The sequence below is a fragment of the Lissotriton helveticus genome, chromosome 1_2, assembly GCF_964261635.1.
Source record: "Lissotriton helveticus chromosome 1_2, aLisHel1.1, whole genome shotgun sequence".
NCBI classification, from domain to species: Eukaryota; Metazoa; Chordata; class Amphibia; order Caudata; family Salamandridae; genus Lissotriton; species Lissotriton helveticus.
Window position 1 is genome coordinate 325,505,627 of NC_136058.1, and position 15,637 is coordinate 325,521,263.

Sequence of the window (15,637 nt, forward strand, 5' to 3'; positions counted from 1 at the left end):
TGCAACGTAGGAACTATTTAATTTCTCCTCAAAAGCTCTGCCTACGTGCAAGATGTACGAACTATCATTGCAGTTGCAAGAAGGCTGGTCTGAAGAATCAGGCTATTTGCAAACGCAAAATGGCTTTTTCTGATGTATTAAATGGAAGGTATTCGAAAGGGGTGTTTGGGTGTACCTTCCAAATACGGAATTGTAGTGGTACGTAGAAATGTTTTTCCACCATAATTTGGCCCAAAACAATCATACTTCTTCACCATCTCCGTGATTGTGGTAACCAATCCTCAAATGATAAGGTGTCCCGTAAAAACCTCTTCCCCTTTAAGAATGTTTCAAAACAATCATTGTATGTAGAGGCATTGGTCCTATGTACCACTGCCTATTCAAATAATATAACAATGAAACAAATAAATCTGTTTTTTAAATGATCCAGTTTTCCTTTAATAAATAATATTAAGGACTACTTCTCCTGTTCCACAGTTTCAAGGTTATACTTTCTGGCACAACTTAGTATGATCCTCACACTCTTTCATCATGTACTGATATTTTGTCATTCTGATTTTACTGAAAAGCCGGGGATATTGCTCAGTGTTAGAGCATTTGACTGCAGATCAAGAGGTCCCTCGTCCAAATCCGGGTGTCCCCTCACCCTATTTTGATTCTGTTGTTTGTAATTGGGACTTTTCATCAATTCCATTTGGATCATCTTTGACAGAGTCAGTGTTCCCTTGGATATTGCACTTTAATAGCATTTCAGTGTTTCCTGCTCAAAACCTGTGAGTAAATGCAGTTTTTAACACTCAGCTTGTTATTCACTTTGGGAATTTTCTGAAACATCATTGATCAATTTTGGAATTCGGCTCTTCCTTTCACAGCACTAAACAAAGGGAATGGACTATGAAACCAATTGACAACTTTGTTATACTGTTTGGTGCTTTCTTGTATTGCACTGAAGAAATGGCGTATAAAACTTGGCAGCGAAGCAGTCAATCTATTTCTCATTTCACCTGTGTCTTCAGTCTTACATATATTCCACCTCTTCTCTGTGCATGCAAAGTATGTGTTTGTTTGAAGCACTTCATTTTTGTGCAACGTAGGAACTATTTAATTTCTCCTTAAAAGCTCTGCCTACGTGCAAGATGTACGAACTATCATTGCAGTTGCAAGAAGGCTGGTCTGAAGAATCAGGCCATTTGCAAATGCAAAATGGCTTTTTCTGATGTATTAAATGGAAGGTATTTGAAAGGGGTGTTTGGGTGTACCTTCCAAATACCAAATTGTAGTGGTACGTAGAAATGTTTTTCCACCATAATTTGGCCCAAAACAATCATACTTCATGACCATCTCCGTGATTGTGGTAACCAATCCTCAAATGATAAGGTGTCCCGTAAAAACCTCTTCCCCTTTAAGAATGTTTCAAAACAATCATTGTATGTAGAGGCATTGGTCCTATGTACCACTGCCTATTCAAATAAAATAACAATGAAACAAATAAATCTGTTTTTTAAATGATACAGTTTTCCTTTAATAAATAATATTAAGGACTACTTCTCCTGTTCCACAGTTTCAAGGTTGTACTTTCTGGCACAACATAGTATGATCCTCACACTCTTTCATGATGTACTGATATTTTGTCACTCTGATTTTACTGAAAAGCTGGGGATATAGCTCAGTGGTTGAGCATTTGACTGCAGATCAAGTGGTCCCTTGTTCAAATCCGGGTGTCCCCTCACCCTATTTTGATTCTGTTGTTTGTAATTGGGACTTTTCATCAATTCCATTTGGATCATCTTTGACAGAGTCAGTGTTCCCTTGGATATTGCACTTTAATAGCATTTCAGTGTTTCCTGCTCAAAGCCTGTGAGTAAATGCAGTTTTTAACACTCGGCTTGGTATTCCCTTGGGGAAATTTCTGAAACATCATTGATCAATTTTGGTATTCGTCTCTTCCTTTTACAGCACTAAACAAAGGGAATGGACTATGAAACCAATTGACAACTTTGTTATACTGTTTGGTGCTTTCTTGTATTGCACTGAAGAAATGGCGTATAAAACTTGGCAGCGAAGCAGTCAATCTATTTCTCATTTCACCTGTGTCTTCAGTCTTACATATATTCCACCTCTTCTCTGTGCATGCAAAGTATGATTTTGTTTGAAGCACTTCATTTTTGTGCAACATAGGAACTATTTAATTTCTCCTTAAAAGCTCTGCCTACGTGCAAGATGTACGAACTATCATTGCAGTTGCAAGAAGGCTGGTCTAAAAAATCAGGCCATTTGCAAACGCAAAATGGCTTTTTCTGATGTATTAAATGGAAGGTATTCGAAAGGGGTGGTTGGGTGTACCTTCCAAATACCAAATTGTAGTGGTACGTAGAAATGTTTTTCCGCCATAATTTGGCCCAAAACAATCATACTTCTTCACCATCTCCGTGATTGTGGTAACCAATCCTCAAATGATAAGGTGTCCCGTAAAAACCTCTTCCCCTTTAAGAATGTTTCAAAACAATCATTGTATGTAGAGGCATTGGTCCTATGTACCACTGCCTATTCAAATAAAATAACAATGAAACAAATAAATCTGTTTTTTAAATGATCCAGTTTTCCTTTAATAAATAATATTAAGGACTACTTCTCCTGTTCCACAGTTTCAAGGTTATACTTTCTGGCACAACTTAGTATGATCCTCACACTCTTTCATGATGTACTGATATTTTGTCATTCTGATTTTACTGAAAAGCTGGGGATATAGCTCAGTGTTAGAGCATTTGACTGCAGATCAAGAGGTCCCTGGTCCAAATCCGGGTGTCCCCTCACCCTATTTTGATTCTGTTGTTTGTAATTGGGACTTTTCATCAATTCCATTTGGATCATCTTTGACAGAGTCAGTGTTCCCTTTGGTATTGCACTTTAATAGCATTTCAGTGTGTCCTGCTCAAAGCCTGTGAGTAAATGCAGTTTTTAACACTCGGCTTGGTACTCCCTTTGGGAAATTTCTGAAACATCATTGATCAATTTTGGAATTTGGCTCTTCCTTTCACAGCACTAAACAAAGGGAATGGACTATGAAACCAATTGACAACTTTGTTATACTGTTTGGTGCTTTCTTGTATTGCACTGAAGAAATGGCTTGTAAAACTTGGCAGCGAAGCAGTCAATCTATTTCTCATTTCACCTGCGTCTTCAGTCTTACATATATTCCACCTCTTCTCTGTGCATGGAAAGTATGTGTTTGTTTGAAGCACTTCATTTTTGTGCAACGTAGGAACTATTTAATTTCTCCTCAAAAGCTCTGCCTACGTGCAAGATGTACGAACTATCATTGCAGTTGCAAGAAGGCTGGTCTGAAGAATCAGGCTATTTGCAAACGCAAAATGGCTTTTTCTGATGTATTAAATGGAAGGTATTCGAAAGGGGTGTTTGGGTGTACCTTCCAAATACGGAATTGTAGTGGTAATTAGAAATGTTTTTCCACCATAATTTGGCCCAAAACAATCATACTTCTTCACCATCTCCGTGATTGTGGTAACCAATCCTCAAATGATAAGGTGTCCCGTAAAAACCTCTTCCCCTTTAAGAATGTTTCAAAACAATCATTGTATGTAGAGGCATTGGTCCTATGTACCACTGCCTATTCAAATAATATAACAATGAAACAAATAAATCTGTTTTTTAAATGATCCAGTTTTCCTTTAATAAATAATATTAAGGACTACTTCTCCTGTTCCACAGTTTCAAGGTTATACTTTCTGGCACAACTTAGTATGATCCTCACACTCTTTCATCATGTACTGATATTTTGTCATTCTGATTTTACTGAAAAGCCGGGGATATTGCTCAGTGTTAGAGCATTTGACTGCAGATCAAGAGGTCCCTCGTCCAAATCCGGGTGTCCCCTCACCCTATTTTGATTCTGTTGTTTGTAATTGGGACTTTTCATCAATTCCATTTGGATCATCTTTGACAGAGTCAGTGTTCCCTTGGATATTGCACTTTAATAGCATTTCAGTGTTTCCTGCTCAAAACCTGTGAGTAAATGCAGTTTTTAACACTCAGCTTGTTATTCACTTTGGGAATTTTCTGAAACATCATTGATCAATTTTGGAATTCGGCTCTTCCTTTCACAGCACTAAACAAAGGGAATGGACTATGAAACCAATTGACAACTTTGTTATACTGTTTGGTGCTTTCTTGTATTGCACTGAAGAAATGGCGTATAAAACTTGGCAGCGAAGCAGTCAATCTATTTCTCATTTCACCTGTGTCTTCAGTCTTACATATATTCCACCTCTTCTCTGTGCATGCAAAGTATGTGTTTGTTTGAAGCACTTCATTTTTGTGCAACGTAGGAACTATTTAATTTCTCCTTAAAGGCTCTGCCTACGTGCAAGATGTACGAACTATCATTGCAGTTGCAAGAAGGCTGGTCTGAAGAATCAGGCCATTTGCAAATGCAAAATGGCTTTTTCTGATGTATTAAATGGAAGGTATTTGAAAGGGGTGTTTGGGTGTACCTTCCAAATACCAAATTGTAGTGGTACGTAGAAATGTTTTTCCACCATAATTTGGCCCAAAACAATCATACTTCATGACCATCTCCGTGATTGTGGTAACCAATCCTCAAATGATAAGGTGTCCCGTAAAAACCTCTTCCCCTTTAAGAATGTTTCAAAACAATCATTGTATGTAGAGGCATTGGTCCTATGTACCACTGCCTATTCAAATAAAATAACAATGAAACAAATAAATCTGTTTTTTAAATGATACAGTTTTCCTTTAATAAATAATATTAAGGACTACTTCTCCTGTTCCACAGTTTCAAGGTTGTACTTTCTGGCACAACATAGTATGATCCTCACACTCTTTCATGATGTACTGATATTTTGTCACTCTGATTTTACTGAAAAGCTGGGGATATAGCTCAGTGGTTGAGCATTTGACTGCAGATCAAGTGGTCCCTTGTTCAAATCCGGGTGTCCCCTCACCCTATTTTGATTCTGTTGTTTGTAATTGGGACTTTTCATCAATTCCATTTGGATCATCTTTGACAGAGTCAGTGTTCCCTTGGATATTGCACTTTAATAGCATTTCAGTGTTTCCTGCTCAAAGCCTGTGAGTAAATGCAGTTTTTAACACTCGGCTTGGTATTCCCTTGGGGAAATTTCTGAAACATCATTGATCAATTTTGGTATTCGTCTCTTCCTTTTACAGCACTAAACAAAGGGAATGGACTATGAAACCAATTGACAACTTTGTTATACTGTTTGGTGCTTTCTTGTATTGCACTGAAGAAATGGCGTATAAAACTTGGCAGCGAAGCAGTCAATCTATTTCTCATTTCACCTGTGTCTTCAGTCTTACATATATTCCACCTCTTCTCTGTGCATGCAAAGTATGATTTTGTTTGAAGCACTTCATTTTTGTGCAACATAGGAACTATTTAATTTCTCCTTAAAAGCTCTGCCTACGTGCAAGATGTACGAACTATCATTGCAGTTGCAAGAAGGCTGGTCTAAAAAATCAGGCCATTTGCAAACGCAAAATGGCTTTTTCTGATGTATTAAATGGAAGGTATTCGAAAGGGGTGGTTGGGTGTACCTTCCAAATACCAAATTGTAGTGGTACGTAGAAATGTTTTTCCGCCATAATTTGGCCCAAAACAATCATACTTCTTCACCATCTCCGTGATTGTGGTAACCAATCCTCAAATGATAAGGTGTCCCGTAAAAACCTCTTCCCCTTTAAGAATGTTTCAAAACAATCATTGTATGTAGAGGCATTGGTCCTATGTACCACTGCCTATTCAAATAAAATAACAATGAAACAAATAAATCTGTTTTTTAAATGATCCAGTTTTCCTTTAATAAATAATATTAAGGACTACTTCTCCTGTTCCACAGTTTCAAGGTTATACTTTCTGGCACAACTTAGTATGATCCTCACACTCTTTCATGATGTACTGATATTTTGTCATTCTGATTTTACTGAAAAGCTGGGGATATAGCTCAGTGTTAGAGCATTTGACTGCAGATCAAGAGGTCCCTGGTCCAAATCCGGGTGTCCCCTCACCCTATTTTGATTCTGTTGTTTGTAATTGGGACTTTTCATCAATTCCATTTGGATCATCTTTGACAGAGTCAGTGTTCCCTTTGGTATTGCACTTTAATAGCATTTCAGTGTGTCCTGCTCAAAGCCTGTGAGTAAATGCAGTTTTTAACACTCGGCTTGGTACTCCCTTTGGGAAATTTCTGAAACATCATTGATCAATTTTGGAATTTGGCTCTTCCTTTCACAGCACTAAACAAAGGGAATGGACTATGAAACCAATTGACAACTTTGTTATACTGTTTGGTGCTTTCTTGTATTGCACTGAAGAAATGGCTTGTAAAACTTGGCAGCGAAGCAGTCAATCTATTTCTCATTTCACCTGCGTCTTCAGTCTTACATATATTCCACCTCTTCTCTGTGCATGGAAAGTATGTGTTTGTTTGAAGCACTTCATTTTTGTGCAACGTAGGAACTATTTAATTTCTCCTCAAAAGCTCTGCCTACGTGCAAGATGTACGAACTATCATTGCAGTTGCAAGAAGGCTGGTCTGAAGAATCAGGCTATTTGCAAACGCAAAATGGCTTTTTCTGATGTATTAAATGGAAGGTATTCGAAAGGGGTGTTTGGGTGTACCTTCCAAATACGGAATTGTAGTGGTAATTAGAAATGTTTTTCCACCATAATTTGGCCCAAAACAATCATACTTCTTCACCATCTCCGTGATTGTGGTAACCAATCCTCAAATGATAAGGTGTCCCGTAAAAACCTCTTCCCCTTTAAGAATGTTTCAAAACAATCATTGTATGTAGAGGCATTGGTCCTATGTACCACTGCCTATTCAAATAATATAACAATGAAACAAATAAATCTGTTTTTTAAATGATCCAGTTTTCCTTTAATAAATAATATTAAGGACTACTTCTCCTGTTCCACAGTTTCAAGGTTATACTTTCTGGCACAACTTAGTATGATCCTCACACTCTTTCATGATGTACTGATATTTTGTCATTCTGATTTTACTGAAAAGCCGGGGATATAGCTCAGTGTTAGAGCATTTGACTGCAGATCAAGAGGTCCCGCGTCCAAATCCGGGTGTCCCCTCACCCTATTTTGATTCTGTTGTTTGTAATTGGGACTTTTCATCAATTCCATTTGGATCATCTTTGACAGAGTCAGTGTTCCCTTGGATATTGCACTTTAATAGCATTTCAGTGTTTCCTGCTCAAAACCTGTGAGTAAATGCAGTTTTTAACACTCAGCTTGTTATTCACTTTGGGAAATTTCTGAAACATCATTGATCAATTTTGGAATTCGGCTCTTCCTTTCACAGCACTAAACAAAGGGAATGGACACTGAAACCAATTGACAACTTTGTTATACTGTTTGGTGCTTTCTTGTATTGCACTGAAGAAATGGCGTATAAAACTTGGCAGCGAAGCAGTCAATCTATTTCTCATTTCACCTGTGTCTTCAGTCTTACATATATTCCACCTCTTCTCTGTGCATGCAAAGTATGTGTTTGTTTGAAGCACTTCATTTTTGTGCAACGTAGGAACTATTTAATTTCTCCTTAAAAGCTCTGCCTACGTGCAAGATGTACGAACTATCATTGCAGTTGCAAGAAGGCTGGTCTGAAGAATCAGGCCATTTGCAAATGCAAAATGGCTTTTTCTGATGTATTAAATGGAAGGTATTCGAAAGGGGTGTTTGGGTGTACCTTCCAAATACCAAATTGTAGTGGTACGTAGAAATGTTTTTCCACCATAATTTGGCCCAAAACAATCATACTTCATCACCATCTCCGTGATTGTGGTAACCAATCCTCAAATGATAAGGTGTCCCGTAAAAACCTCTTCCCCTTTAAGAATGTTTCAAAACAATCATTGTATGTAGAGGCATTGGTCCTATGTACCACTGCCTATTCAAATAAAATAACAATGAAACAAATAAATCTGTTTTTTAAATGATACAGTTTTCCTTTAATAAATAATATTAAGGACTACTTCTCCTGTTCCACAGTTTCAAGGTTGTACTTTCTGGCACAACATAGTATGATCCTCACACTCTTTCATGATGTACTGATATTTTGTCACTCTGATTTTACTGAAAAGCTGGGGATATAGCTCAGTGGTCGAGCATTTGACTGCAGATCAAGTGGTCCCTTGTTCAAATCCGGGTGTCCCCTCACCCTATTTTGATTCTGTTGTTTGTAATTGGGACTTTTCATCAATTCCATTTGGATCATCTTTGACAGAGTCAGTGTTCCCTTGGATATTGCACTTTAATAGCATTTCAGTGTTTCCTGCTCAAAGCCTGTGAGTAAATGCAGTTTTTAACACTCGGCTTGGTATTCCCTTGGGGAAATTTCTGAAACATCATTGATCAATTTTGGTATTCGTCTCTTCCTTTTACAGCACTAAACAAAGGGAATGGACTATGAAACCAATTGACAACTTTGTTATACTGTTTGGTGCTTTCTAGTATTGCACTGAAGAAATGGCGTATAAAACTTGGCAGCGAAGCAGTCAATCTATTTCTCATTTCACCTGTGTATTCAGTCTTACATATATTCCACCTCTTCTCTGTGCATGCAAAGTATGATTTTGTTTGAAGCACTTCATTTTTGTGCAACGTAGGAACTATTTAATTTCTCCTTAAAAGCTCTGCCTACGTGCAAGATGTACGAACTATCATTGCAGTTGCAAGAAGGCTGGTCTAAAAAATCAGGCCATTTGCAAACGCAAAATGGCTTTTTCTGATGTATTAAATGGAAGGTATTCGAAAGGGGTGGTTGGGTGTACCTTCCAAATACCAAATTGTAGTGGTACGTAGAAATGTTTTTCCGCCATAATTTGGCCCAAAACAATCATACTTCTTCACCATCTCCGTGATTGTGGTAACCAATCCTCAAATGATAAGGTGTCCCGTAAAAACCTCTTCCCCTTTAAGAATGTTTCAAAACAATCATTGTATGTAGAGGCATTGGTCCTATGTACCACTGCCTATTCAAATAAAATAACAATGAAACAAATAAATCTGTTTTTTAAATGATCCAGTTTTCCTTTAATAAATAATATTAAGGACTACTTCTCCTGTTCCACAGTTTCAAGGTTATACTTTCTGGCACAACTTAGTATGATCCTCACACTCTTTCATGATGTACTGATATTTTGTCATTCTGATTTTACTGAAAAGCTGGGGATATAGCTCAGTGTTAGAGCATTTGACTGCAGATCAAGAGGTCCCTCGTCCAAATCCGGGTGTCCCCTCCACCATATTTAGATTTTGTTGTTTGTAATTGGGACTTTTCATCAATTCCATTTGGATCATCTTTGACAGAGTCAGTGTTCCCTTGGATATTGCACTTTAATAGCATTTCAGTGTTTCCTGCTCAAAACCTGTGAGTAAATACAGTTTTTAACACTCGGCTTGTTATTCCCTTTGGGAAATTTCTGAAACATCATTGATCAATTTTGGAATTCGGCTCTTCCTTTCACAGCACTAAACAAAGGGAATGGATTATGATACCAATTGACAACTTTGTTATACTGTTTGGTGCTTTCTTGTATTGCACTGAAGAAATGGCGTATAAAACTTGGCAGCGAAGCAGTCAATCTATTTCTCATTTCACCTGTGTCTTCAGTCTTACATATATTCCACCTCTTCTCTGTGCATGCAAAGTATGTGTTTGTTTGAAGCACTTCATTTTTGTGCAACGTAGGAACTATTTAATTTCTCCTTAAAAGCTCTGCCTACGTGCAAGATGTACGAACTATCATTGCAGTTGCAAGAAGGCTGGTCTGAAGTATCAGGCCATTTGCAAATGCAAAATGGCTTTTTCTGATGTATTAAATGGAAGGTATTCGAAAGGGGTGTTTGGGTGTACCTTCCAAATACCAAATTGTAGTGGTACGTAGAAATGTTTTTCCACCATAATTTGGCCCAAAACAATCATACTTCATCACCATCTCCGTGATTGTGGTAACCAATCCTCAAATGATAAGGTGTCCCGTAAAAACCTCTTCCCCTTTAAGAATGTTTCAAAACAATCATTGTATGTAGAGGCATTGGTCCTATGTACCACTGCCTATTCAAATAAAATAACAATTAAACAAATAAATCTGTTTTTTAAATGATACAGTTTTCCTTTAATAAATAATATTAAGGACTACTTCTCCTGTTCCAAAGTTTCAAGGTTGTACTTTCTGGCACAACATAGTATGATCCTCACACTCTTTCATGATGTACTGATATTTTGTCACTCTGATTTTACTGAAAAGCTGGGGATATAGCTCAGTGGTTGAGCATTTGACTGCAGATCAAGTGGTCCCTGGTTCAAATCCGGGTGTCCCCTCACCCTATTTCGATTCTGTTGTTTGTAATTGGGACTTTTCATCAATTCCATTTGGATCATCTTTGACAGAGTCAGTGTTCCCTTGGATATTGCACTTTAATAGCATTTCAGTGTTTCCTGCTCAAAGCCTGTGAGTAAATGCAGTTTTTAACACTCGGCTTGGTATTCCCTTGGGGAAATTTCTGAAACATCATTGATCAATTTTGGTATTCGTCTCTTCCTTTCACAGCACTAAACAAAGGGAATGGACTATGAAACCAATTGACAACTTTGTTATACTGTTTGGTGCTTTCTTGTATTGCACTGAAGAAATGGCGTATAAAACTTGGCAGCGAAGCAGTCAATCTATTTCTCATTTCACCTGTGTATTCAGTCTTACATATATTCCACCTCTTCTCTGTGCATGCAAAGTATGATTTTGTTTGAAGCACTTCATTTTTGTGCAACGTAGGAACTATTTAATTTCTCCTTAAAAGCTCTGCCTACGTGCAAGATGTACGAACTATCATTGCAGTTGCAAGAAGGCTGGTCTAAAAAATCAGGCCATTTGCAAACGCAAAATGGCTTTTTCTGATGTATTAAATGGAAGGTATTCGAAAGGGGTGGTTGGGTGTACCTTCCAAATACCAAATTGTAGTGGTACGTAGAAATGTTTTTCCACCATAATTTGGCCGAAAACAATCATACTTCTTCACCATCTCCGTGATTGTGGTAACCAATCCTCAAATGATAAGGTGTCCCGTAAAAACCTCTTCCCCTTTAAGAATGTTTCAAAACAATCATTGTATGTAGAGGCATTGGTCCTATGTACCACTGCCTATTCAAATAAAATAACAATGAAACAAATAAATCTGTTTTTTAAATGATCCAGTTTTCCTTTAATAAATAATATTAAGGACTACTTCTCCTGTTCCACAGTTTCAAGGTTATACTTTCTGGCACAACTTAGTATGATCCTCACACTCTTTCATGATGTACTGATATTTTGTCATTCTGATTTTACTGAAAAGCTGGGGATATAGCTCAGTGGTAGAGCATTTGACTGCAGATCAAGAGGTCCCTCGTCCAAATCCGGGTGTCCCCTCCACCATATTTTGATTCTGTTGTTTGTAATTGGGACTTTTCATCAATTCCATTTGGATCATCTTTGACAGAGTCAGTGTTCCCTTGGATATTGCACTTTAATAGCATTTCAGTGTTTCCTGCTCAAAACCTGTGAGTAAATACAGTTTTTAACACTCGGCTTGTTATTCCCTTTGGGAAATTTCTGAAACATCATTGATCAATTTTGGAATTCGGCTCTTCCTTTCACAGCACTAAACAAAGGGAATGGACTATGAAACCAATTGACAACTTTGTTATACTGTTTGGTGCTTTCTTGTATTGCACTGAAGAAATGGCGTATAAAACTTGGCAGCGAAGCAGTCAATCTATTTCTCATTTCACCTGTGTCTTCAGTCTTACATATATTCCTCCTCTTCTCTGTGCATGCAAAGTATGTGTTTGTTTGAAGCACTTCATTTTTGTGCAACGTAGGAACTATTTAATTTCTCCTTAAAAGCTCTGCCTACGTGCAAGATGTACGAACTATCATTGCAGTTGCAAGAAGGCTGGTCTGAAGAATCAGGCCATTTTACAAAACGCAAAATGGCTTTTTCTGATGTATTAAATGGAAGGTATTCGAAAGGGTTGTTTGGGTGTACCTTCCAAATACCGAATTGTAGTGGTACGTAGAAATGTTTTTCCACCATAATTTGGCCCAAAACAATCATACTTCTTCACCATCTCCGTGATTGTGGTAACCAATCCTCAAATGATAAGGTGTCCCGTAAAAACCTCTTCCCCTTTAAGAATGTTTCAAAACAATCATTGTATGTAGAGGCATTGGTCCTATGTACCACTGCCTATTCAAATAAAATAACAATGAAACAAATAAATCTGTTTTTTAAATGATCCAGTTTTCCTTTAATAAATAATATTAAGGACTACTTCTCCTGTTCCACAGTTTCAAGGTTATACTTTCTGGCACAACTTAGTATGATCCTCACACTCTTTCATGATGTACTGATATTTTGTCATTCTGATTTTACTGAAAAGCTGGGGATATAGCTCAGTGTTAGAGCATTTGACTGCAGATCAAGAGGTCCCTCGTCCAAATCCGGGTGTCCCCTCCACCATATTTTGATTCTGTTGTTTGTAATTGGGACTTTTCATCAATTCCATTTGGATCATCTTTGACAGAGTCAGTGTTCCCTTGGATATTGCACTTTAATAGCATTTCAGTGTTTCCTGCTCAAAACCTGTGAGTAAATACAGTTTTTAACACTCGGCTTGTTATTCCCTTTGGGAAATTTCTGAAACATCATTGATCAATTTTGGAATTCGGCTCTGCCTTTCACAGCACTAAACAAAGGGAATGGACTATGATACCAATTGACAACTTTGTTATACTGTTTGGTGCTTTCTTGTATTGCACTGAAGAAATGGCGTATAAAACTTGGCAGCGAAGCAGTCAATCTATTTCTCATTTCACCTGTGTCTTCAGTCTTACATATATTCCACCTCTTCTCTGTGCATGCAAAGTATGTGTTTGTTTGAAGCACTTCATTTTTGTGCAACGTAGGAACTATTTAATTTCTCCTTAAAAGCTCTGCCTACGTGCAAGATGTACGAACTATCATTGCAGTTACAAGAAGGCTGGTCTGAAGAATCAGGCCATTTGCAAATGCAAAATGGCTTTTTCTGATGTATTAAATGGAAGGTATTCGAAAGGGGTGGTTGGGTGTACCTTCCAAATACCAAATTGTAGTGGTACGTAGAAATGTTTTTCCGCCATAATTTGGCCCAAAACAATCATACTTCTTCACCATCTCCGTGATTGTGGTAACCAATCCTCAAATGATAAGGTGTCCCGTAAAAACCTCTTCCCCTTTAAGAATGTTTCAAAACAATCATTGTATGTAGAGGCATTGGTCCTATGTACCACTGCCTATTCAAATAAAATAACAATGAAACAAATAAATCTGTTTTTTAAATGATCCAGTTTTCCTTTAATAAATAATATTAAGGACTACTTCTCCTGTTCCACAGTTTCAAGGTTATACTTTCTGGCACAACTTAGTATGATCCTCACACTCTTTCATGATGTACTGATGTTTTGTCATTCTGATTTTACTGAAAAGCTGGCGATATAGCTCAGTGTTAGAGCATTTGACTGCAGATCAAGAGGTCCCTGGTCCAAATCCGGGTGTCCCCTCACCCTATTTTGATTCTGTTGTTTGTAATTGGGACTTTTCATCAATTCCATTTGGATCATCTTTGACAGAGTCAGTGTTCCCTTGGATATTGCACTTTAATAGCATTTCAGTGTGTCCTGCTCAAAGCCTGTGAGTAAATGCAGTTTTTAACACTCGGCTTGGTACTCCCTTTGGGAAATTTCTGAAACATCATTGATCAATTTTGGAATTTGGCTCTTCCTTTCACAGCACTAAACAAAGGGAATGGACTATGAAACCAATTGACAACTTTGTTATACTGTTTGGTGCTTTCTTGTATTGCACTGAAGAAATGGCTTGTAAAACTTGGCAGCGAAGCAGTCAATCTATTTCTCATTTCACCTGCGTCTTCAGTCTTACATATATTCCACCTCTTCTCTGTGCATGGAAAGTATGTGTTTGTTTGAAGCACTTCATTTTTGTGCAACGTAGGAACTATTTAATTTCTCCTCAAAAGCTCTGCCTACGTGCAAGATGTACGAACTATCATTGCAGTTGCAAGAAGGCTGGTCTGAAGAATCAGGCTATTTGCAAACGCAAAATGGCTTTTTCTGATGTATTAAATGGAAGGTATTCGAAAGGGGTGTTTGGGTGTACCTTCCAAATACGGAATTGTAGTGGTACGTAGAAATGTTTTTCCACCATAATTTGGCCTAAAACAATCATACTTCTTCACCATCTCCGTGATTGTGGTAACCAATCCTCAAATGATAAGGTGTCCCGTAAAAACCTCTTCCCCTTTAAGAATGTTTCAAAACAATCATTGTATGTAGAGGCATTGGTCCTATGTACCACTGCCTATTCAAATAATATAACAATGAAACAAATAAATCTGTTTTTTAAATGATCCAGTTTTCCTTTAATAAATAATATTAAGGACTACTTCTCCTGTTCCACAGTTTCAAGGTTATACTTTCTGGCACAACTTAGTATGATCCTCACACTCTTTCATGATGTACTGATATTTTGTCATTCTGATTTTACTGAAAAGCCGGGGATATAGCTCAGTGTTAGAGCATTTGACTGCAGATCAAGAGGTCCCTCGTCTAAATCCGGGTGTCCCCTCACCCTATTTTGATTCTGTTGTTTGTAATTGGGACTTTTCATCAATTCCATTTGGATCATCTTTGACAGAGTCAGTGTTCCCTTGGATATTGCACTTTAATAGCATTTCAGTGTTTCCTGCTCAAAACCTGTGAGTAAATGCAGTTTTTAACACTCAGCTTGTTATTCACTTTGGGAAATTTCTGAAACATCATTGATCAATTTTGGAATTCGGCTCTTCCTTTCACAGCACTAAACAAAGGGAATGGACTATGAAACCAATTGACAACTTTGTTATACTGTTTGGTGCTTTCTTGTATTGCACTGAAGAAATGGCGTATAAAACTTGGCAGCGAAGCAGTCAATCTATTTCTCATTTCACCTGTGTCTTCAGTCTTACATATATTCCACCTCTTCTCTGTGCATGCAAAGTATGTGTTTGTTTGAAGCACTTCATTTTTGTGCAACGTAGGAACTATTTAATTTCTCCTTAAAAGCTCTGCCTACGTGCAAGATGTACGAACTATCATTGCAGTTGCAAGAAGGCTGGTCTGAAGAATCAGGCCATTTGCAAATGCAAAATGGCTTTTTCTGATGTATTAAATGGAAGGTATTCGAAAGGGGTGTTTGGGTGTACCTTCCAAATACGAAATTGTAGTGGTACGTAGAAATGTTTTTCCACCATAATTTGGCCCAAAACAATCATACTTCATCACCATCTCCGTGATTGTGGTAACCAATCCTCAAATGATAAGGTGTCCCGTAAAAACCTCTTCCCCTTTAAGAATGTTTCAAAACAATCATTGTATGTAGAGGCATTGGTCCTATGTACCACTGCCTATTCAAATAAAATAACAATGAAACAAATAAATCTGTTTTTTAAATGATACAGTTTTCCTTTAATAAATAATATTAAGG

At 37.6% G+C, this 15,637-nt stretch overlaps 1 non-coding gene across 1 annotated transcript; it reads left to right on the forward strand.

Annotated features, from left to right (window-relative positions):
• Positions 1–10,328: 10,328 nt before the first annotated feature.
• On the forward strand, positions 10,329–10,400 carry TRNAC-GCA (transfer RNA cysteine (anticodon GCA)). Its single transcript has one exon. It is a non-coding gene; the product is annotated as a tRNA-Cys (tRNA).
• Positions 10,401–15,637: the final 5,237 nt, after the last annotated feature.